The sequence below is a fragment of the Vulpes lagopus genome, chromosome 2 (genome assembly GCF_018345385.1).
Source record: "Vulpes lagopus strain Blue_001 chromosome 2, ASM1834538v1, whole genome shotgun sequence".
Classification (NCBI taxonomy): domain Eukaryota; kingdom Metazoa; phylum Chordata; class Mammalia; order Carnivora; family Canidae; genus Vulpes; species Vulpes lagopus.
Genome location: NC_054825.1, coordinates 11,010,369 through 11,032,736, shown reverse-complemented (window position 1 = coordinate 11,032,736; position 22,368 = coordinate 11,010,369). Strand labels below are relative to the sequence as shown.

The 22,368-nt window shown below is 41.4% G+C and overlaps 1 pseudogene; it reads right to left on the bottom strand.

Annotated features, from left to right (window-relative positions):
- Positions 1–1,307: 1,307 nt before the first annotated feature.
- LOC121476731 lies at positions 1,308–1,938 on the bottom strand (annotated as a pseudogene).
- Positions 1,939–22,368: the final 20,430 nt, after the last annotated feature.

Here is a 22,368-nt window from a genome sequence, read left to right as displayed (position 1 = left end):
TCCCGATGTTTCATTGCATCTGAATCTTTGGGGTAAATCCCCAACAGTGCAATTGCTGGGTCGTAGGGCAGGTCTATTTTTAACTCTTTGAGGAACCTCCACACAGTTTTCCAGAGTGGCTGCACCAGTTCACATTCCCACCAACAGTGTAATTTATAATAAATTTTGAAATCAGGTAGGGCAAGATCTCCAAATTTAACCTTCTTTTTAAAATTGTTTTGGCTATTCTTGGTATCTCTACAAAATTTAAAAAAAAATTAATTTTTTTAATAGTTAAGAGATTTTATTCTAGTAGTTATAATTACAGTGCTTGTTTGTCGAAATGAAAACTGAAAACAAGTATACAAAACAGTTGATTACTAATTGTGTATTGAAAGCAGTAAGAGGTTCTACCACACCAAACAAACCAGTTCTGAGAACTTCCCCAAGATAAAGTTGAACAGCTCCAGCTTCTTCAGTATTTATCAAAATACAAAAGAAAACAGTAGCAGTTGTTGTTTCGATGGCAGATCTGAGCCTTGAAGGCTGAGGGAGTGAAAGCACATGTAGACAGGGGCTCCCGGGGCTCGGGGCTGAGGCCCTGGGATGACTGGCCCGCCCGCCCGCACTCCTGCTGGTGAGACCCCAGGCGGCCCAGAGGAAGCCAGAGTGCCCACACTGCCCCCAGGGAGGCTTGGGTCCCTCCAAGGGGTCCGTGAGCGGTGATGCAGCCCCCAGCCTGTCTCCTGGGCGGCCGTGTAAGCACAAGTACAAGGACAAACACTAGGGGATACAGGATGACTCGAGACAAGAGTGATCACAGGGACCCTATTGTGACCATGCAGAATGGACTGTGGCTAGTTCTGCCCCATCTCACGTTCCCGATGGGAAATGGCCCACTGGTGGACTGGACTCTGGCCGCCCCTGCAGAACCTACACTAGGCACATATCTCCCTTCTGTGTGTTCAGGTGTTCTCCTTTTCTTGTATTTGTAACGATTTTAAAAATGCACTGAGTTTGGGTTAAAAACCAACCACCAACATGGATCTCAACATAGACCTAATGCCCAGAGGAGGCCGTGCCAGGCTGGTCCCACACAGCGACTCCTGGAGGCCCCGTGTGCCTAAATCCCTTCTCAGTATTGAACGGTGGGTTGATTCTCTTTGTACAATAGAAAAAGCTGAGTAATATTGCATCGGAGTACCAGAAACTGCCTTGTTGGGAACACAAAACTATTTACATTAAATAAAAACCCGGCTGCAGGCTGCGTCTGCACATTTAGTGTGGTGGAGCACACTGTGACCGACCGTGGAGACAGCTTCTGGCACTCACACCACGTGAGAGCAAAGCAGGGTGGAAGGAGGGAATGAGGACAGGGGGGCGCGGAGCGGGTTGGACAGCCAGGCCAGTCCCTCATAGAGCCCATCCCCGCTGGTGGCACAGGTGGCCTCAATGCACCAGTTCCTGTGGCGCAGGGAGTGCAGCCCCAGCTTGTCCGTGATCTCTGCCACATTCGTGGCCTTCAGGAGGTCCTGCTTGTTGGCAAACACCAGCAGGACGGCATCCCTGAGCTCATCCTCCGCCAGCATCCTCATGAGCTCCTCAAGGGCCTCGTTCACACGCTCCCGGTCATTGCTGTCAACCACAAAGATGAGACCTCATGTATTCTGGAAGTAGTGTCACCACAGAGGCCGGATCTTGTCCTGGCCACCCACATCCCACACGGTGAAGCTGATGTTCTTGTGCTCCACGGTCTCCACGTTGAAGCCTACGGTGGGAATGGTGGTCACGATCTCCCCCAGCTTTAGTTTGTACAGGATGGTGGTCTTCCCTGCAGCATCCAGGCCCACCATGAGAATGTGCATTTCTATTTTTGCCAAAAAGGCCCTTGAAGAGGTTAGCGAAGATATTTCCCATGCTGTAGACTGGTGGGAGCAACACTGGCCAGAGAAACCCTCGGTGGCCGCAGCGAGGCTACTGCTCCAAGCCAGGCATTGGTTTCGCTCCCACCTCTACATAAATTTTTGAAGCAGCTTGTTGATTTGTATAAAAATGCAGTCTGGTATTTCTATTTTATTGTGTTCATTCTGTAGACCAGTTTGAGAGAATTGATATCTTAACAGTATGGAGACTTTAAATTCATGAACATGGTGTATTTCTCCATTTAAGACTTATTTAGTTTTTCTCAGCAATATTTTTGAAATTTCAGTATATGGGTCTTGTATATCTTTGTTTAGATTTATTCCTAAGTATCTTATGTATTTGATCTGGCATACAAATGGTATTTTTAAAAACTTCATTCTCAATTGTTTTTTGCTTATATCTAAAAATAGAAATGATTTGTATATGTCAATCTTATATTCTGGGGCCTTATTATATTTATTCACTTTAATGATTTTTTTCATTCTAATGATTTTTAAATAAATTTCTTAGAAGTTTTCTGTATATATATGTAATTATATATATATAACATATATATAATTATGTTGTCTATAAATTATGACAGTTTTATTTTTCCCTTTCCAATCCTTTGCCTTTTATTTTTTTATTTTGGTCTTATTGCATGGTTAGAACTTTCAGCACAAAACTGAATAGAAGTGGTAAGAGCAGGGGTGCCTGGGCAGCTATTGGTTGTATTGACTCTTGGTTTCAGCTCAGGTCATGATCTCAGGATCCTGGGATTGCCTGTGTCAGCCTCCATGCTCAGTGTGGAGTCTGCTTGAGGATTCTCTCTCCCTCTCCCCCTTCCCCTGCTTATGTGCTCTCTCTCAAATAAACACATCATAAAAAAAAAGAAGAAGAAATGGTGAGAGCAGACACCCTTACCTTGCTCCTAATCTTAGGAGGAAAGCACTTATCATTTAGTCATTAAGTATGATGTCAGTTGTAGGTTTTGTAATATTCTTTATTCCACTGAGGAAGTTCTATTTGTAGTTTGCCAAGAATTTTAATCATTAATGGTTGTTCAATTTTGTCCAATTTATTTTCTTAGTATTGAAACAATCATATTATTTTTCATCTTTGTTTTGTAAATACAGTGAATTATACTGGTTGATTTTCAAATATTGAATTAATATTGCATTCCTGGAATGTACTCTACCTTGCTGTGATACTGTCCCTTTCATGAGTTGCTGAGTTTTTCCCTTCCAACAATCCCTTCTGTTGAGGGATTTTGCATTTTGTTCATGAGAGATATTGGTCTGTTGTTATTTTTTCTTGTAATGTGTATGTCGGGATTTGGTATCAGGTTTATGCTGGCTTCATAAAATGAGCTGGGAAGCATTTTCTACAATTCTGTGTTCTGAGAGAATTTGTGTCAGATGGACATTATTTTTTTCTTAAGGTTTGACCATGTCTGGGAAGAACACGAACGACTCTTGCTCATGACTAGGAATAAAATTGCCAAATCTCCACTGGGCATTGACAGTGAGACTGGTGGATCAGAGGCAAGTTATTACCTACAGTACAGCAAAAAGCAGGAGAATTCCCTGCCTCAAGGGAATGTGGTGATATGGTGCCATCAGAGGGTGGTTATGCATGTGTGAGTTGTGCTGTAGCTGAGAAACCCAGGACCAAGAGCTCAGCACCTTCTTTTAGCAACCAAATAAGCTGGTCTCCCTTTTCTGGGGAGAGAGTAGGCCCATGGTAGTTACTCTGTGGTTGCTTTGTCCTATGTTAACTGCCCATGTGAGGAGCACAGACCCTCTCAGTGTTAGGGGATGATCAGGTCTTCACGTTGGCATGTTCACCAAGGACCTGCAGGGATGCAGCATGCAGGCTGCCTTTTCAGCAAAATCATCTGGGCATGAGGTTTTCTTTACAAGAAAGTTTTTGGTTATAGGCTCAATTTCTGTAATAGATATTGAGCTTTTCTGATTTTTAAATTTCTTCTTGAATCAGCTCTGGTAATTTGTGTCATTTAAGGGACTTATCTATTTCATGTAAGTTGCCAAATTTTATTAGCGAAGTATTCATGATATTTCTTTTGTATTCTTTTGATATCTGTAGGGCCTATTGTCATTTCTGAGAGTAATAACTTGTGTTTTATTTTTAAAATTTATTAGTTTTGCAAAGAGTTTATGAAGCTTGTTGACTTTTTTTCCAAGATCAAATTTTTGACTGTATTAAATTTCTCTACTTTTCTAGACTATTTTTTATTTTACTGATTTCTGCTTTTACCTTTATTCTTAGCTGGTGTTTAATAAGTTCTTTTTCTAGCTTCATAGTGTAGAAACTTCAGCCTCTGCTTTTAAATCTTTTTTCTTTTTTTCTAGGATAGGCACTTAAAAAAAAAAAGATTTTATTTATTTATTCATGAGAATACACAGAGAGGAGAGAGAGAGAGAGAGAGAGAGGCAGAGACACAAGCTGAGGGAGAAGCAGGCTCCAGGCAGGGAGACTGATGTGGGACTCGATCCCGGGTCTCCAGGATCATGCCCTGGGCTGAAGGCGGCGCTAAACCTCTGAGCCACCCAGGCTGCTCTAGGATAGGCACTAAAACAATAGTTTCCCTCTGAGCCAGTATATCCCACAAATTTTGATATTTTGTGTTTTTATTACTGTTAAGTTGAAACATTTTCTAATTCCCTTGTGCCTTCTTTGATTCATGGATCATACAGCAGTATATTATTTAATTTCCAAATATCTGGAGTTTTATATTTATATTAATTTTATTAATTTATTTTTGTTAATTTCTAATTTAATTTCATTAGGGGTAGAAAACTAAGATGTCAACCTGTTGACATTTTACTCTGGAGTACATTCTCTGTGCACTTGTAAAGAATGTATATATATTTTAAGATTTTATTTATTTATTCATGAGAGACACAGAAAAAGAGGCAGAGACATAGGCAAAGAGAGAAGCAGGCTTGCTGCAGGGAGTCTGGTGCAGGACTTGATCTCAGGATCCTGGGATCAGGACCTGAGCCAAAGGCAGATGCTCAACCACTGAGCCTTCCAGGTGCCCCCCAAAATTCACATTTTGATGTTGGTTTTGGTGTTCTAGATATCAATAAATCTGATTGGCTTATAGTATGGTTCAGACCTTGTCTGTCCTTAGTGAATTTGTATTTACTTGTTCTATCCAAAACCTCCAACTATGATTATGGGTTTGTCTTTTCTTTTTTGGTTCTGTCACTTTTTGCTTCATATATTTTGAAGCTCTGCTTTTTGGTGCATTCATATTTAGGATTGCAGTTCTACTTCATACAGTGATTCCCTTATTGTTATAAAATCTCTCTATGTCTGGGGATATTTTATTCCCTGGAGTTTGTATTGTTTGATAATAATACAGGTACCTCAGCTTTGTTTTGTTGCTGTTTGCATGGTATATTATTTTCTATCCTTATACTATCACCTTGTGTCTTTATTCTTATGTTCATAATAATTAACAATATCACTTTAAAAAATTATTTGAGATGAGCAAGAGAGAGAGAAAGCACATAAGCAGGGGGAGTGGCAGGCAGAAGGAGAAGGAGAAGCAGACTCCTTGCTGAGCAGAGAGGCTGACATGGGGCTCGATCATGACCTGAACCAAAGGCAGCTGTTTAGCCAACTGAGCCACCCAGGTGCCCCAATAATATCACATTTAAAACATTTTTTTTTATTTTTAAAGATTTTTATTTATTTATTTAAGAGAGAGAGGGAGAGAACATGAGCAGGGTGGGAGGGCAGACTCCTGGCTGAACAAGGAGCCCAACACAGGGATCATGACCTGAGCTGAAGGCAGAAGCTTAACTGAGTCACCCAGATGCTCGGATAATATTGCTTTTTGTATACTCTCTGTCATTTCTGGATTTTGTTCCTTAGTTACTTTTTTCCTGGCTCCTTTGGGGAGTAACAAATATTTTTTGGTGTTCTCTCTTATTTCCTATAGTGACTTCTTGGCTATATTTTTTATTGTTTATATTATATTTTGTGATTGCTCTGGGGCCAACAATATGCATCCTTACCTGATCTAAGCCTGGGTGTTAATATTGTTCCACTTCCTACTTCAGTGTTTACAGTTTTCACCTGACACTCTCCATTTCCTATTTTTCCTTTTCCACCCAAAAAACCTAAGGACTTTAAAACACTTTAATTTCTTTTACCCACAGCTTTTCCTTTGTGCTCCAGTGGTCATACATTTCACTTTTTCATAATTATGATCCACAGCTTACAATGTTTTTATTTACTTTAAGCCATCCTTTTAGGACTTTTAAAGGGATCAAGAGAAGAGAAACACAGCCTTTTATGTTTATCCAGAAATTTGCCTTTGCTGGTATCTACACTTTTTCTTTTCCCACAGCTTTTCCTTTGTGCTCCAATGGTCATACATTTCACTTTTTCTTTTACCCACAGCTTTTCTTTTGTGCTCCAGTGGTCATACATTTCACTTTTTCATAATTATGATCCACAGCTTACAATGTTTTTATTTACTTTAAGCCATCCTTTTAGGACTTTTAAAGGGATCAAGAGAAGAGAAACACAGCCTTTTATGTTTAATCCAGAAATTTGCCTTTGCTGGTATCTACACTTCTTCCTGCACTTGACACCCATTTCTCTTCAGTCTGAAGAACACCCTCTAGCCTTCCTCCTAATGCAGGTTGCTGGCAATGAATTCCCTCAACTTGAAAAAAAAAAATGGAAGTGTGTTCATTTACTCTAATGTTTGAAGGTTGTTTTCTGTGGGTATAAAATTCTCAGTTGACACTTTATTTTCTTTCAGACTTTCCAGGTTGTTTGTCATGATACTGAGTTTATGCAGGACTATTTGTCTATACTCTTCTTTTTCCCAGGCTGGTTATCCCACATGTGCATGCTCTTTGTCTGGTTTCTCTGCATTCTCCCTGTTTGGTGTGTAATTCTTTGCCCTCCTGGATTCCTGCTCTTCTGTGCTGATTCCTATCTTGTTACTACTCATCTATACCTGAACATCTCTTTCTTTTCCACATCTCTGCTGAAGAATAGTTGGGTGTGGTAGTGGCAGTGACCCAGGAGTCAACTTCAGAAATTACTTTAGGACGATTCTCTTACATAGACACCACATTCTGTTAAGTTTTCTGTCCAAGGGACATGTTTATCTTCTATTTTTGACATTTAGGGGAAAGTGTATTTGTGGTGGAGACCTTCAGTCACAAGCCTTCCGGGTCATGACATGGATGGACTTTCCTTCCTTCTCCCTCTCCTTCCTCAGCCCTCTGGAAGAAGCACCCTTGGCCAAGAGGCCGGGTAACAGACAAACAGTACATCACATCCTTCTTTAGCTCTCACTTTTCTGTTGTTCTGTACTGGCCTAGTAAGCATCTACAGGAATATCATTCCTTGCTTCACACAAGCCTCACCAGGCTCTTTCCATCTTGGTGTTCAATAGGTGAATCTTTCAGTAAATAACATTTTTCAGGAGGCTTGGGTCCTGCTATAGATCTAAGGTGTTATGTATTAACTCATAGAGTTCTGTTTCATTTTGGCCTATAATTTACAGTATTTGATAGCTTTTATTCAAATTTTGTGTTTTGGGGTTATAGCCATTACTGTATTTCATTGACAATGAGTTTTTTGTTCTTTAAAAAATATGTATATATAATGTATATATGTAATGTATATGTATATAATGTATATGTGTATATATAATATATATGTATATTTTGTAGGTTTCTATGTGAGTTATAAAGAACAAAAAAAACCACTTCCTTTATCATATCCAACTGAGAATCCACACACTGTTTCAAATGGCTTTCATCTAATTGGTTGATGTAGATAACCTTGATAAATAAAATGCCAGGGGAAAGGGCAAATCTGTAGAAGCTTCTGAAATGAAGAAATTAACTCTATGTAACTTTGTTATTTGGCCAGGATTATCTGTCTCTCATTCTAAAATTTGCATTGTGACAATTCTAACTATAATCAGTTCTCAATAAAATGTGTTACTCATGCTCCATTTTATTTATTCAGAAGATATTTATTTAGCACTAACTATATGTCAAGCACTGTGCTTTGTGCTACTTCAAAAGGGCAGTATCAGGTTGGGGAATGTCTGGATAATCTTTACAAATGAAAGTAGCAACTCAAGGTGATGGTCTATAGTACCTTGTGTAGAGTTGACTCTCAGCACACATATGACAGATTAATGTATATATTTCAGTTATCAATTTTGGGCCATGAAGGATGATATCTTCCATTGTCCTTGGGGTCCTCACTCACCATTCATAGTTTATGCTAAGACCTTATTTTCAGTTAATCATATTTTGAGTTAATTTCTGAATTTTGAACTTCTTGACACTGCCTTAAAATAATAGAAATGGCACACTCCTAGAGACTCAGGGGAATCCAATACAGCTTTAAGATTGATGACAAGGGGACAGAAAGACTTCTGAATAGATGCTAAATGACTTATGTAAATAAGTGTTTATAAGCTCTTGACAGTTTTGCATGGTGAGATGGGTAGCATAGGGACTCCTTCTCAGCCATTTCATCTTAGCTCATTTATGCTTTCACCAGTCTTGTTTTTGCATACTTTCATTTGTTTTCATTATTTCTTCTGGATGCTTTCCATATGAGTCTTAAACTTTTTGCCCCAAACTTTGTTGATACCCCCCTGATAATAATCTGAACTCAATCAGAACCCAAGTGAAACATATACTCCACATTCAAAGGGGAGAAAAATCAGATTCTGGGGATGCTGTTGGCTCCTAAGCAAAATACTGAATCATTTCTCCAAAAGGGGAAATGTAAACAAGTCACTTAAAACCTTTAAATGGGGCAGCCCTGGTGGCTCAGCAGTTTAGTGCTGCCTTCAGCCCAGGGCCTGATCCTGGAGACCCAGGATCGAGTCCCACATCAGGCTCCCTGCATGGAGCCTGCTTCTCCCTCTGCCTAAGTCTCTTCCTCTCTCTCTCTCTCTCTCTCTCTCTCTCTCTGTTCTCATGAATAAATAAATAAAATCTTAAAAAAAAAACCCTTTAAATGGGTAGCTCAGCTTGCCATTAAGCAGACTGTACATGTGAAGTGGGAGTAAGAGAACCTGGAGCAGTGTATCTTGAGACGTGTCACTGATTTGAGTTAAATGGAGGGGTGGGATGCTGTTTACACTCCCAGTGAAGAGGTGATGTGGTGAATGCTTGGCTGTTTAGAACACGGAAAGGCTTATGAGTTTTTCTACACCAGGAGGTAAGGTGAGTGCTTAAAATGGCCGATGTAGAGCCTAGCCAATTACAGAACCCAAAAGTGAGCAGCTCTGGTCCGTTGCATTTGGAAGAAGAGCTGACAATTAAACTGTCAGGCCAGGCAGATGACACACTGAAATTTAGAGCTGCATCAGTCAAAAATATAATATTTATAACCAACCAAATTTGAAAGAACATTGTTAGGCCTAAAATATCTGAACATGTAATCTCTCTCTCAGCACAGAGAACAGACTTGATAGGATCTCATCAGACAGCTAATGAGTATTTGAAAAATAGAATAGGAACACGAGTGTGGTTGGGAGTGATTTGAGCCTAAGTTGCAATGTGGAAAGGAGAACTTTTGGATGCTCACATAAGCCAAATGTTTTGGAGAAGCAGCAGTTGCATATATTAAGAGGATCAGTGATATTTTCTTGAAATGTAGCAAGTCACAGGGAGTCCTCTCCAAGCTATATACTGCAAGATTTCATCCAGGATTTGAAGGAGCCCTTTCCAACCAGATCTGATTTGATTTTTAAAGATTTTATTTTTTTATTTGAGAGAGATTTTGAAAGAGAGCATGAGTGGAGGTGGTAGGTGGGGGGAGAGGGAGAAGCAGATGCTTTACTGAGCAGGGAGCCCGACATGGGGCTCAATCCCAGGACTCCAGGATTGTGACCTGAGCTGAAGGCAGAGAAGGCAGATGCTTAACCCACTGAGCCACCCAGGCGCCCTTCCAACTGGATTTTAAATTCCATGAGGAACATGGTAACTGGCCTTCTCTAAATGAATGCTCAGGTTTTTCCTTTTGGCCTTCTGGAGCTGCCAGACTTGATTTTCTTGTTTCTGATTTGCCCATTTTACATGACTTCATTGAGAACCTTCTTGCATTAAAATGGCAAAGATATTCAAATCCTGAACAAATGTCACTTGGGCATGCAGGGCAGGTCTTCCATAGATTATTGGTAATAACTTAAATTTCAAAATGAGTGCTGCAAGCTTAAGGGGACTTATGCTGCACTTGACCTCTGAAGAGCTCTCATTTTATGAGGTCTCCTGGTCCCTGAGATGCCTGAAGATAGCACAATTTTCATAGTTATAAAAAAAGAGGTTTGTACCTAAGCCTGGGGTGGATTTGAGTTTTGGATCTCAGAGGTAAATTTAAGAAAGAACTCTTTCCATCCTTTTTTCCTCTGTTCTCAGGAAGGACCCTTGCAACTTGATTCTTCAGGTAGGGTGCGCTACACCAGGAAATCAGCAGTGGATATGAGTTTTGCTGGCCCTGGTCCCATGTTTTCCTACTGATTATCAAGGATGCTGAGGGCAGATGGCCAAGGAATCTGATGTTGGGACTGAAAGGGGGCTTGGAGACAAATAGTCTGAACAAGTGCTTGGGATACGAGATCATTTTGCTTCATTGTGTTTAAGATTTCATTACTGTGTTAAGCTTGGAATCACATCTGTGGCTTTACATTAGCTCAGAGAATTACTGTCATCTTGCAATGGAATAGTTTTTTTTTTTTTTAACAAATTCCCCTAATAAATCTCTTAGCAGGTACTCTAGCAATGGAAATCTTATTTGAAAAATCATCTCAATGAAATCTGGAGCTTAATATGTATTGGAATTATCTATTGATTTCACTATACACTGATAATCTTTTCCTACTTTTCATAATAAAGCTAAATACAATTGTTTAGTTAAAAGTTCTCTTTCTTTACATTAGGTTTAAATTAAAAAAAGTTTTCTAATATTTGCATCTACAAAAGCAGTGGTTTTCATAATTTCTTTAGCTTCCCTAGCTGCTGACAATCTGCCTCTCTGCATAGTGCTGGAAGGCTTTCAGGCCTGGTGTCTGATTTGAGGTTGACAAGGAACCTTGACCTTGGCAGCCACAACAGAGTGGGTTTATGGAAAATTCTAGATACTGTAATAGGATCTATTTCATTTTTATTCCTATTTCCATTCCAGTGACTACAATTACTCATCTTTCTTAAAAATGAAGACATTCCCATAAAAAAAATCCTAGAATATGATAATGTATAGACATAGCCTTGGCAATAAATTAAGTGGAAAATGTGAAGACTTAGGCAAAAATTTGGCTTCTGTATTAGTCAGGGTTTTCCAGAGAAAATAGAACCAATAGGATCTATTTATCATCTATCTATCTATCTATCTATCTATCTATCTATCTATCTATCTATCATGAAGGTTTGGCCCAAGAGATTATGGAGGCCGAGAAATCCCACAGTCTGCCATCTGTAAGCTGGAGTCCTAGGAAACCCACATCCAGTTCAACAGTGAGGCAGAAAAGGGGGGGAATTCTTCCTTTTGTTCTATTCAGGCCTTCAAAGGATTCGATACCCACCCACACTGGGGAGGGCAATCTACTTTACTGAGTCCAGCCATTTAAATGCTAATCTCATCTGGAAATACTCTTATAGACCCATCCAGAAATAATGTTTGCTGGGGGCATCCCATGGCCAGTCAAGGTGGCAGATAAAATTAACCATCATAGCATCTTTTCGATAGTCTAAAATAGCATTTTTTGATTTCATTTTTTCTTTTATAACCTACCATCAGCCTCTGTTAGTATTGAATTTCTATTACATGGTAACTGGCAAAGCCTTGCTAGTTATGTCAGGTGGATCATAATGAAGAGTTGGTCTCTTAAAAATTGGTTCTAGGTTATGTGCACCAGGCATAAAAAGAAATAAAGTACTGAATACTTATCCAGTTAATTAGGTCATTGTGGACAGCCAATGTGAATAATCTAATATGGTGCTGAGGCAGAGGGCGAAGGAGTTTAAGGGTTCCTGGGATCAAAAAAGAGGCAGCCACCACAGTGACCTCAGTGTAAAGACACATTTCAAGTCCTCCCAAATGCCTCATCCAGCAGGTTTATTTGGCTGAAGATTTAGGTCAGCCAAGTCCTGAGAAATGAGGAAAGGTTTTTGGACCAGGATGGATTCCCTTAAAGGAGCCAGGAATCCTCGATGCTGATAACTCACATTTGTTCTCTGAACATCTTACCTTGGTTTTGTAGCCTGGAAGGAATTTAACTGTCTCCTTCCTGCCCATCCTAATCTCATATCCCTTTTTTATTTGAGACCCATTGCCCTGGGCAGGTGCTCAACTTTATTTGCCCACTTGGATTCTGACTTACTTCTCCAGGAAGATTGTTGATGTGTGTGTGTATGTGTGTGTGTGTGTGTGTGTGTGTGTGTGTGTATGTGGTGTATACATGCCCCTTGTTAGGGCCATTTGTCTATTTGCTGACCTGCTAATTTAGCCCCCCTAAATTTCCTTATTTCTCAATTCCCTGTTTTTGTACCTTCCAGGCATCCTAAGATTCCAGTGGAGATAATGGGAAAGGTGAGCAGCTGTGTGAGATTATGACAGCCCTCCCATGCCAATGTCCTTTAAAGTACTTCCACTCTTGGCAAGGCAAGGGTCTGAACCATCTTTCTCTTTTCTAATTGGACATACTTCCTTTTCTATCCCCAGGACTTACGTCTTAACTCATAGTCACTGGATATGTGGCCGAAGTGAGACCCTCCAAGCAAAGTGTGAGTTTTAAACAGAGAAAACTTCATCCCTCCATTGCTGGAGACAAGCCACTGAGTCCCTGTCCTGTCTGATGAGGAGCAGGTGCAGAAAAAGCTGCTCTAATCAAAGCTAAATGCACACATCTTACTGAAACCTGAGTTTGCTGTGCTTTATAATACCTTAGTTTGATGGTAAATGCAAATGATAAATAGACCATTATATGCACTTCATTAAAAAGTGTGTTGTAGCTCAGTCATAACTGATGATAATGGAGTGCCAGCTGAACACTAAATGGTAATACACGATTGAACTGGAGAGTCTCCAGCTGTCTCCATGATATTCTGGATACAATAGAAAATAGATTAGATTCTCCCCAGAGCATGCTAGGACTCTACACTAAGAGCTCTTTGTTGAGATATATGATAATATCCCTGGAATGGTGTGGAGAACATCTTGGTTTGATGATGTGTTAATGTTGAAATATGCATGGATGTTGATTTTTTTTGAAGAAGATGTTATTTACTTATTTATTTTAGAGAGAATGAGAGAGAGAGAGAGCATGCACACAAGTAGGGGGAAGAGCAGAGGAAGAGGGACAAGCAGACTACTTGCTGAGCATGGATCCCAATGCAGAGCTTCATCGCAGGACCCTGAGATCATGACCTGAGCCGAAATCAAGAGTTGGACGCTCAACCAATAGAATCACCAAGGTGCCCTGGATGTTAATTTTGATAGTGTTTTATGAGGCATCAATGCTATGGGGGTTTACCATTTTCGTATGAACCATTCCTTGGTGTAGTTAATTTCTGTTGGAGATTTTAGTGATTCGATTAGAAGTTTAGAAGATGAGATTAGATAATCATCAAAAAAGATGATACTATAGTGCCAACATTAAGGTATGGAGGATAGGAATCAGAATTATTTGAGTTTGAAAGGCAGCCCTACCACTTTTTGGTTGTGTGTTATTAAACTTTAGGCTCTTCTGCTGTGAAATTGGGATAATAGTAGAACCTTCCTCCTCTAGCTGTCGTGAACATGAAATTAGACAATGACTCATTCCTATAATGATTGAAATAGCCAGATGAACTGCACCTCCAGAATTGGATTCTTCTAGTCTATCTAAATATGAGGGAAGTGAATAGAGGCACTGGTCATTTAAATCTAGGGAGACTTTACAAATGGTTTTCATGTCCCAAATGATGGCCAATGTGGTTGAAGGTGATCATAACAACTTCAGACTCAGTGAGTTTTTGGACTGTAGACTCAACTGTTTTTGCTCATGCTCACATTGCCAGGACTTAGCACAGTGCTTGGCATATAGTAGCCACGAAAAATATTTGTCTCTCTGCTTTCAGTTTTGCCTTCTTCCCAACTTTCCTTTACTCTTCTTCCCAGAGTTTTCTTTCCAAATGTGGATTTAAACCTGTCTTTTACTTGCATACAGAAATGAAAAGAGAGATTCCCTCTTCTTAAAATTATTTTTTATTTTTTTATTGGAGTTCAATTTACCAACATATACATAACACCCAGTGCTCATCCCATCACGTGCCCCCCTCAGTGCCCATCACCCAGTCACCCCCACCCCCCACCCACCTCCCTTTGCACCACCCCTTGTTTGTTTCCCAGAGTTAGGTGTCTCTCATGTTCTGTCTCCCTGTCTGATATTTCTCACTCGTTTTATCTCCTTTCCCCTTTATTCCCTTTCACTATTTTTTATATTCCCCAAATGAATGAGACCATACAATGTTTGTCCTTCTCTGATTGACTTATTTCACTCAGCATAATACCCTCCAGTTCTATCCATGTGGAAGCAAATGGTGGGTATTTGTTGTTTCTACTGGCTGAGTAATATTCCATTGTATACATAGACCACAGCTTCTTTATCCATTCATCTGTCGATGGACACCGAGGCTCCCTCCACAGTTTGGCTATTGTGGACATTGCTGCTCTAAACATTGGTGTCCCGGTGTTTCATTGCATCTATATCTTTGGGATAAATCCCCAGCAGTGTAATTGCTGGGTGGTAGGGCAGGTCTATTTTTAACTCTTTGAGGAACCTCCACACAGTTTTCCAGAGTGGCTGCACCAGTTCCTATTCCCACCAACAGTGCAAGAGGGTTCCCCTTTCTCCATATCCTCTTGTTAATTTTCCCCATTCTCACTGGTGTGAGGTGGTATCTCATTGTGGTTTTGATTTGTATTTCCCTGATGGCCAGTGATGCAGAGCATTTTCTCATGTGCTTGTTAGCAGTCTCTTCAATCAAAGGTTCCCTCTTTACTGGGAGCATCAACAATTTGGAGAATCTCAGTCTAGACCTGCCAGGGCCCTGCCCATTGGTGGAGCAGAAAGCAAGAAAATCAAGGACTCTAGCCAGGGTCCCAGCAGGAAATGGACAGTACAACCCAACAGGAGCAATTTGAGAAGAATTCAACCAATGGATTATATGTAAAGGTATATGGAAAGGACTTAGGGAAACCAGTGAGGGATAAGACAGTACTCCAGGATGCTGTCACCATCCCTATACCTAAATAGGCAAGGAGGGGACAGTTCTTGGAACCTGGGAGCACCTCCTGATGGGAGCCATGGCCTTTGGCTGCAGAACCTGACTGGGGGAGTAGCTGAGAAATAACCTCCCTAATCAATCTCATTTTCTTTCTGCTTTAATCTCCTACTGGTGACTCCCCCTGGGACCAGGCCAACCAGAAGCCAGGGTGCCATGCAGAGGTAACACAGCCCAGAGCTGGGCTAGAAAGGGTGGATATGGGGCTGGAAGAGCCAAACACGAGCTACCCAGCATCTTATGGAAGTAAGCGAGGGTTTGCCATCTTGAACCTCACAGAATGAACTCCTCCCAATGGAGAACAGAAAAGCATGCTGGGGAAACAAAAACTAAGGGAATCTTCATCCTCTACATTGAGAAGAAGCTGGAACCAACGTCCGTTGACATTGAGCCTTATTTTCTTCTCCTATGGTTTCCTGAGGTTTAGAGCTTGTTGTTGCTGTGACCACCGACAGCATTTTTTATCAAAACCTTTCAAAACTTACACCTGAAACTTTATATATGCCTGGCTTTTAAGTGTCCATAAATACTTTAGTTTCTTTAATTTGGGCATTCCTTACAAATCTGAGGACATTTTTAGTTATTTTTCTTCTACCTCCTATAGGTAATTTATCTTATGTAGTATTTAAAAATTACCTATAGAATGCCATGGCTCTTAGATCAGTCTCAAATGAATCTCTGGGTATACTTTTATATCTCTGGTGTTAGATTTATACTTTTCCCATTGGGTCCTTGCATATCCTCTTCTATAAAGTTTTCAGGTCACAACTGATGGGCTTTTATAGATATTCAATTCACTCAATCAATTTCACCTTGTGTAGAGAGAATTAGTCTTCTGAGTTTTCTGACATTAGCAATACATAAAAATCCTATAACAAAGTATGCTCTCATCTCTTTGAAAATGAGTAATGAGGCATGACAATTTCTTTCTAAAGCAATAATCAAGAAAAAGAGCCCTGCATTTAATTCATTATGTGAACCCATAGAAAGAGCAAAGGAAAAATAAATATTTTCACCCATTTGAGTCAACTTCAAGCCTAAAATTATAGGTTCTTGCTACTTGGACTTAATTGCTGTGACAAAGAAGCACAAGTTGCTGTGATCAGATCTCTCATGGAATACAAAAGCACGAATCCTTGACATTTTGGAGAGTAATATAATATAATCATCTTTGCCTTAACCTGAACTGATTTTCTTTCATAGTGTTTTTTTTTTTTAATATTAGAAATGAAGACAAACCCAAACCTCAGGAAATTTAAGTGAAAGTCCTGTTACTGAAAGATAGTCTGTAATAGGTGATAAGAACTTAGGCCATACCCTTTTGCAGTAGTCAAATTTATAATAAGTAATGAATATTCTTATGAACATCAGGATTTGGTTAATTTGAAAGTTGCACACTTTCTTAATACCCCCAATTTAAATGTCAGTCTTTGTTATCAGCGTCAGTATGGTGGTTGGAACTGGGTGGGTCTCAGAAACAGTTGCAGGCTGAGGAGAAGAAAGGCCCCCTTACAGGGTCATGAATAACACCCCAAGGAGGGGCAGCAAGGAGTGTGGACAGTGGTGTGGGGAGTGGAGTTAGTCTCTCCTTGGCTCCTCCAAGTCTGTCCCAAGAGAACCTGCTTTTGCATCTTGGGGTCCTCTTCTGACTCTATCCTTGTTTTTAATGTCAGAGTTTCATTCTTTTTTAAGCTTTATAAAAATTGTGAAATAGTTCAAGCATGCAGAAAATTTCAGAAAATAAATGCATGTGCCTACCACACAACTCTCTCAAATATTATGATTTACCATAGTTGCTTCAGGATGTTTTTCTTTTATTAAGAGAAAAAGCCTCATTGTATGCCTGGTGTGGGGTGGGCATGTGGAGAGAGTAGGGCAGGACTTCTCTCCCCTACTCCTAAGGCTTTTTACTCCTGTAAGGGGCTTTTTCCTGCTCTTGTTATTATTATTACTTTGGGGCTCAGCCAGCCCATGATCTTAACCACCCCATACCTCTTGGATGCCATCTGCCAACTCCTGGTCAATCGTGAGGCTGAGCATTATTCATTTATTTTTGGCAATTCAGGCTTTTCCCGGGTTGTCTTTTCTCCTTATTGATTTGTAAGGATAAAGAATCTTTAATCCTTCTGTGTGATAGGTGATAGATATTGATCCTTCGTCAGTGAAACAAGCTGCAAATATCTTCAGCTGCGGTTCGCCTTCCAACTTTATAGCATCTTTTCTTACCAAGACCTTTAAAGTTGCAGAGTGCTTAATTATACCAATCTTTCCTTTTATGGCTTCTTGTCTGCGTGTTCCTTCACAGGCTAGTGAGGGAAAGGCGACAAAGGTGCTGAGGCTGAGGCCATGGTTGGGTCTTTCCGGGCTTGGGTCAGTGGGCTCACCTAGTGGCAGGGGCAGAGGGCTGAGCTCCATGCTGTCCTCAGAGCCTGGGCCTGCCAGGCATCAGGCTCCCAGCTCTCTGGCCACCCACTCTGGGTCCCCAGCACCCAAGTCTGCTGGGCATGTGGGCACAGGAGTGGCTTGGGGGCCAAGCTTGTCCTTTGGGGGGGGGGTCCCTATGCTGTGCAGCCAATAAACTAACAGGCAGGCTGCACTTTTTGGAAGCAATAAGAAAGTTGGATTCAAATGTCCTTGGGAAAAAGCCTTTATAAAATGCAGCCAAAGAATCTATACTGACAATATGACTTTGCAAGGCAATCCTAAGAAATCCATTTATGTAATCAGAGCATGAGCTCTCTCCTTGTCCCAAGCAGCTCCAAGCTCGATTCAGTCTGCACAGTGAATCGAGAATCCCACAGCCTCAATTTACTGCTTGCAGCCGAGGCCAAGGCCATTTTTCTCTCTTCAGAAGCATTCATATGGCCTTAATATTGCAGGGGTGAGGGGCTTTCTCTTCTCCCCCCTGCCTGGTGGTGGATCTGTGCCAAGGCAGAGATTTCATCTCTTATCAGCTGCATGTCCCCACAGGCCCAGCATAGGCCTGGGGTGGGCACATCACAGCTGGTAGCCCCGCCTCTGGTCAAGCTCCCTGTTGCATTTAAGAGGACAAGAGGCTCCTTGATGCTTGTAAATAATATGTGGCCTTGGGAATTGGTGGGATGCTCTGTTCTGTATGTGAATGCTGCCAGCAGTGTGACCTGATCAGAGGCAATTTGAGCCCGGGAATAAGGGGTGATCTCTATAGTCACACCCTGTAATTTGATTTTGGCTTCCAACAGGTAAGAGGACCCTAACATTGCTTTATTTATCTTTTAAAAAAATTATTATTAGCTGATGTTATGGGTGACCTGATGGAAACAAACCTAAAAGCGGGTGCTGGTATCGAATGTAGCAGAAGGAATGGGACAACATGGGACAAGTAAGCACACATCGAGGAAGGCCGAAGTAGCAAGCCGAGGAGGCATCCGTTCAACTAGCATTTGTTCCAGGAACTTTCAGCTAAGTTATCTCACTGGCTTCTTAAAGGAACTGACCTTTATTGAGAGCCTTGTACCTGCCACCTACCTCCCACTTAGTCTCCTCCAGCCCTCCAACAGCCCGGTGAAGGAGCAGATGTGGTTCCATTTTTAAGATAAACTTTTAGAGCAGTTGTAGATTTCTAGAAAAATCACTAAGATAGTGCAGAGAGAGCCTATGCACCCCAGACCTAGTTTCTGCTATTGCTAACTTCCGACATTAGTATGGTACGCTTATCACAATAAACGAATCAATACTGATCTATTATTGGGATGTCTGGGTGCTTCAGTCGGTTAAATGCCTGCCTTCTGCTCAGTTCATGATCTCAAGGTCCTGGGACCCAGCCCTGTGTCGGCTCTGCAATCAGCAGGGAGTCTGCTTGAGATTCTCTCTCTCCCTCTCCCTCTGCCTGCCCCCTCACTCACTGCTCACTTGCGCGCGCACTCTCTCTCTCTCAAATAAATATATACGTACATACATAAAATCTTTTAAAAAATATTGTTGTATTATTTATTATTATTATTTTATTATTAACCAAGGTCCATACTCTATTCAGATTTCCTTAGTTTTTTACTCAATGCCCCTTTTCTGTTGCAGGATCACATGCAAGACACCACATTACATTTAACCATCATATCCAGTTTAGGCTCTTTTTGGCTATGATAGTTTCTCAGATTCTCCTTGTTTCTGACATTAATGGATTTGAGGAGTATTGGTCATATATTTTTAGAATGTGCCCCTCAATTGCAGACAGTATATTTGTCTGATGTTTTCCTCATGATTATAAGTTTTTGGGTGGAAGACCACCCAGGTAAAAGGCTGTTCTCATCAGGTTGTATCAAGGGCACTTCCTTTTGCTGACAAAGAAACTGAGGCAGAGAGGGGGCAGTGGCCTGCCCAGGCCTCCAGGAAGGTCCAGCACCCATTTGAACCTGGCTTTGTCTGGTCCTTTTACTCCATGACTTTGCTCTCTTGCAGGGCTCGAGAGGGGCATCGAGATTCCAGGAAGGTGGTCCCCTCCCTCAAATAGCTACCTCTTCCCATGCTGAGCCCTTGCTTCTTCATCTAGCCACTATAGGTGTTTCAAGTCTGTGAAGGAGGTGGAAGGGTGGGGAGGCGTGTCCTAAGTGGGGATGGGGTGACCCGGCCAACTGAAGAACCCAGATGTCCCCTCTGCCCTCAATGGTGTTTGAGATTAAAATGTTTATTTCCTTCAGGTTTTCTTTCTTTGTTTTTTTTTTTTTAAGATTTTATTTATTCATTAATGAGAGACACACACACACACAGAGAGAGGCAGAGACACAGGCAGAGGGAGAAGCAGGCTCCAAGCAGGAAGACCAATGTGGGACTCGATCCCGGGTCTCCAGGATCATGCCCTGGGCTGAAGGCTAAACCACTGAGCCACCCGGGCTGCCCTCCTTCAGGTTTTCAATTAACTTGACACACTTACAATCATAGTCTGACAGAGTTAATAGCCAAGGCAATGTCTCCCTACCACCAGTCATCTGGCAGGAGGAGTTCTGGATCAAGCTTTCTAGGCTGCTAGGATTCAGCTATGACTTTGAGAATCAGCTACAATGACTTCTAGTCTGTCTCTCTTCTTTCTAAGTTTCCAGTTCTTGAGAAAAACCATTAAACTGCCTTGACTTTGATAAGCTACAAACAAGTGGCAGAGTCAAATGGCACAAACATGGCCTCTGGGGGCCCATCCTATATACTGGGACCAGAGAGGGTTGGGGAATTGCTCTATGCTTACGTTTCTGATGTACAAATAATGGTTTTCAGAGCATCATCCCTGGACCAGCTGCATCAGTATCATCTGGAAACTTGATAGAAATACAAATTTATCTGCCCTGTTCCAGGCCTGCTATGTTTCAAACTCTGGGGGATGGGATCCAGATGTAGACATCATCGTGCTTAGCCTGTATTTGACTTTTTCATTTCGTGTCCCTGGATATTGCAAATAGAGTCTCCCTCAAGGCAGGTGCTCAGAGCCTTTGCGTTAGTAGATGTGCTGTTAGGGTGTGCTTGGTTGGCAGGAGTCCAGCCCTGCTGTCTGCTCTGCTCCTTCCCATTCCCTCCTGGCAGGTAGCTGACAGTTTTTACTTGATAAGAACAAAAACTAAGCCAGAGCCCCACGGTCTACTTAAATCCTACTTGGGATGGTATGTAGGTCATATCTTTTCCAGTTATGGAAGGACCGAAACAAAGGACTTAAAATTTGTTAGGCCCCAAAGGGATTTTTCCACCCATGAATCTGAAAACTCCAGGAATTGGTTCTCATTTTAGGGGAATCTGGAGCACGGTGCTCAAATGATGTCACCAGTGCCCCTGCCTCTAATATCCTTTTGTGCAAATTTCTCCTTCTCACAATTCCCTCCATGTGAAGATCCCCAGCAACTTCAGGCTTATATATTCGTCTGGCTTACGATCTCAAGGAAAGAAAGCTCCTAATGCTGCCTAAATCCACACTAGTCTTCCAGTCAAGCATCTCTGATTGGGTCTGTTTGGATTATGTGACCTTCCCTGGGGCCATCACTGTCTCTAGGAGCTATACCCCGTATGTGGTGGATGTGGGACCTCCTGCTTGACAACTATGAAACCATGCCCACTGGAAGTGAGTTAGAACCAGTGGTGTCCTAAATGTCTATCAGCCCACACTGCTGAAGGGAAATGGAAAACCCTAATTTGTGTCATTGGCTGATTTCCACAGTGTAGTTGTTCTTACTGTGGCTGATTTCAAGTTACCAACATGGTATCACTGAAGGTGGGTTGGGAAGAAATGCACTATAGCACGGTGTTGTTATAGATCATTTTCTCTAGGCAGATATCATAGATGTAAACCACCTCAAAAGCAAAGATAATTAATTGCAAACTGTAGTAAAATAATTAGGAAGTGATGAGTTTGGAGGTACTGTTGCCTTTGTTTTTCCATAATTTGTTCAATTGTGAATCTACAGAAGTTAGTTTTTCAATAATAGCAGTGTTGAACAACTAGCTCACAAAACTAGAAATTTAACGGTCACCTCTCTCAAGCTGGTACAAGCCAGGTCCAGCACACCACTGGTCAGAACCCAAGAGGGCAGAAAAGAAGGGTGTGACAACTCTACTAGCCATTTTTTCCCCTACTTCCAGATGGGGACAATATCAGATTTCCTCCTGGCAGGTGACTCATCAAGGTCAATGGGTATTAATAATTTAGCGCCCCCAGGTCCTTATAGATACCCTGGCCTGTAGCCAAGTGGAGCTCAGGTGTGAGAATACAACATCAGTAGCTTTTGGGCATAAGGTACAGTTCAACATAAATTTCTCAGCAGAGAGAGACAGCATTACTTTATTTAAGTCTTAAATGCATTTCACAAAGTTTGAACTAAGCAGAAACCTAGTCTCTTGCTAGTGCCTAGCTCATCAGAATGGTGAAAGTTGCTTGTTGCCAAGATTTTCACTTATAAAAATTCACATGTGGAGGAAGGAGTATTGAACTTGTGCCTGCTAATCTTCTCATTGTTGGCAGTCTTGCTCTTCTTGAATTTACGGGGAAGGTGCAACACTTCATATCTCCTGTTTACTCCACCCCTCAAGCTTCCTCCCGCTTAGAGGGGCTGAGGCCAGAGTCCAGGAAACCAGTGGGAAGCTACTGCATTAGTCTCTGCAAGACACAACAGGGCCTGAACTTGAG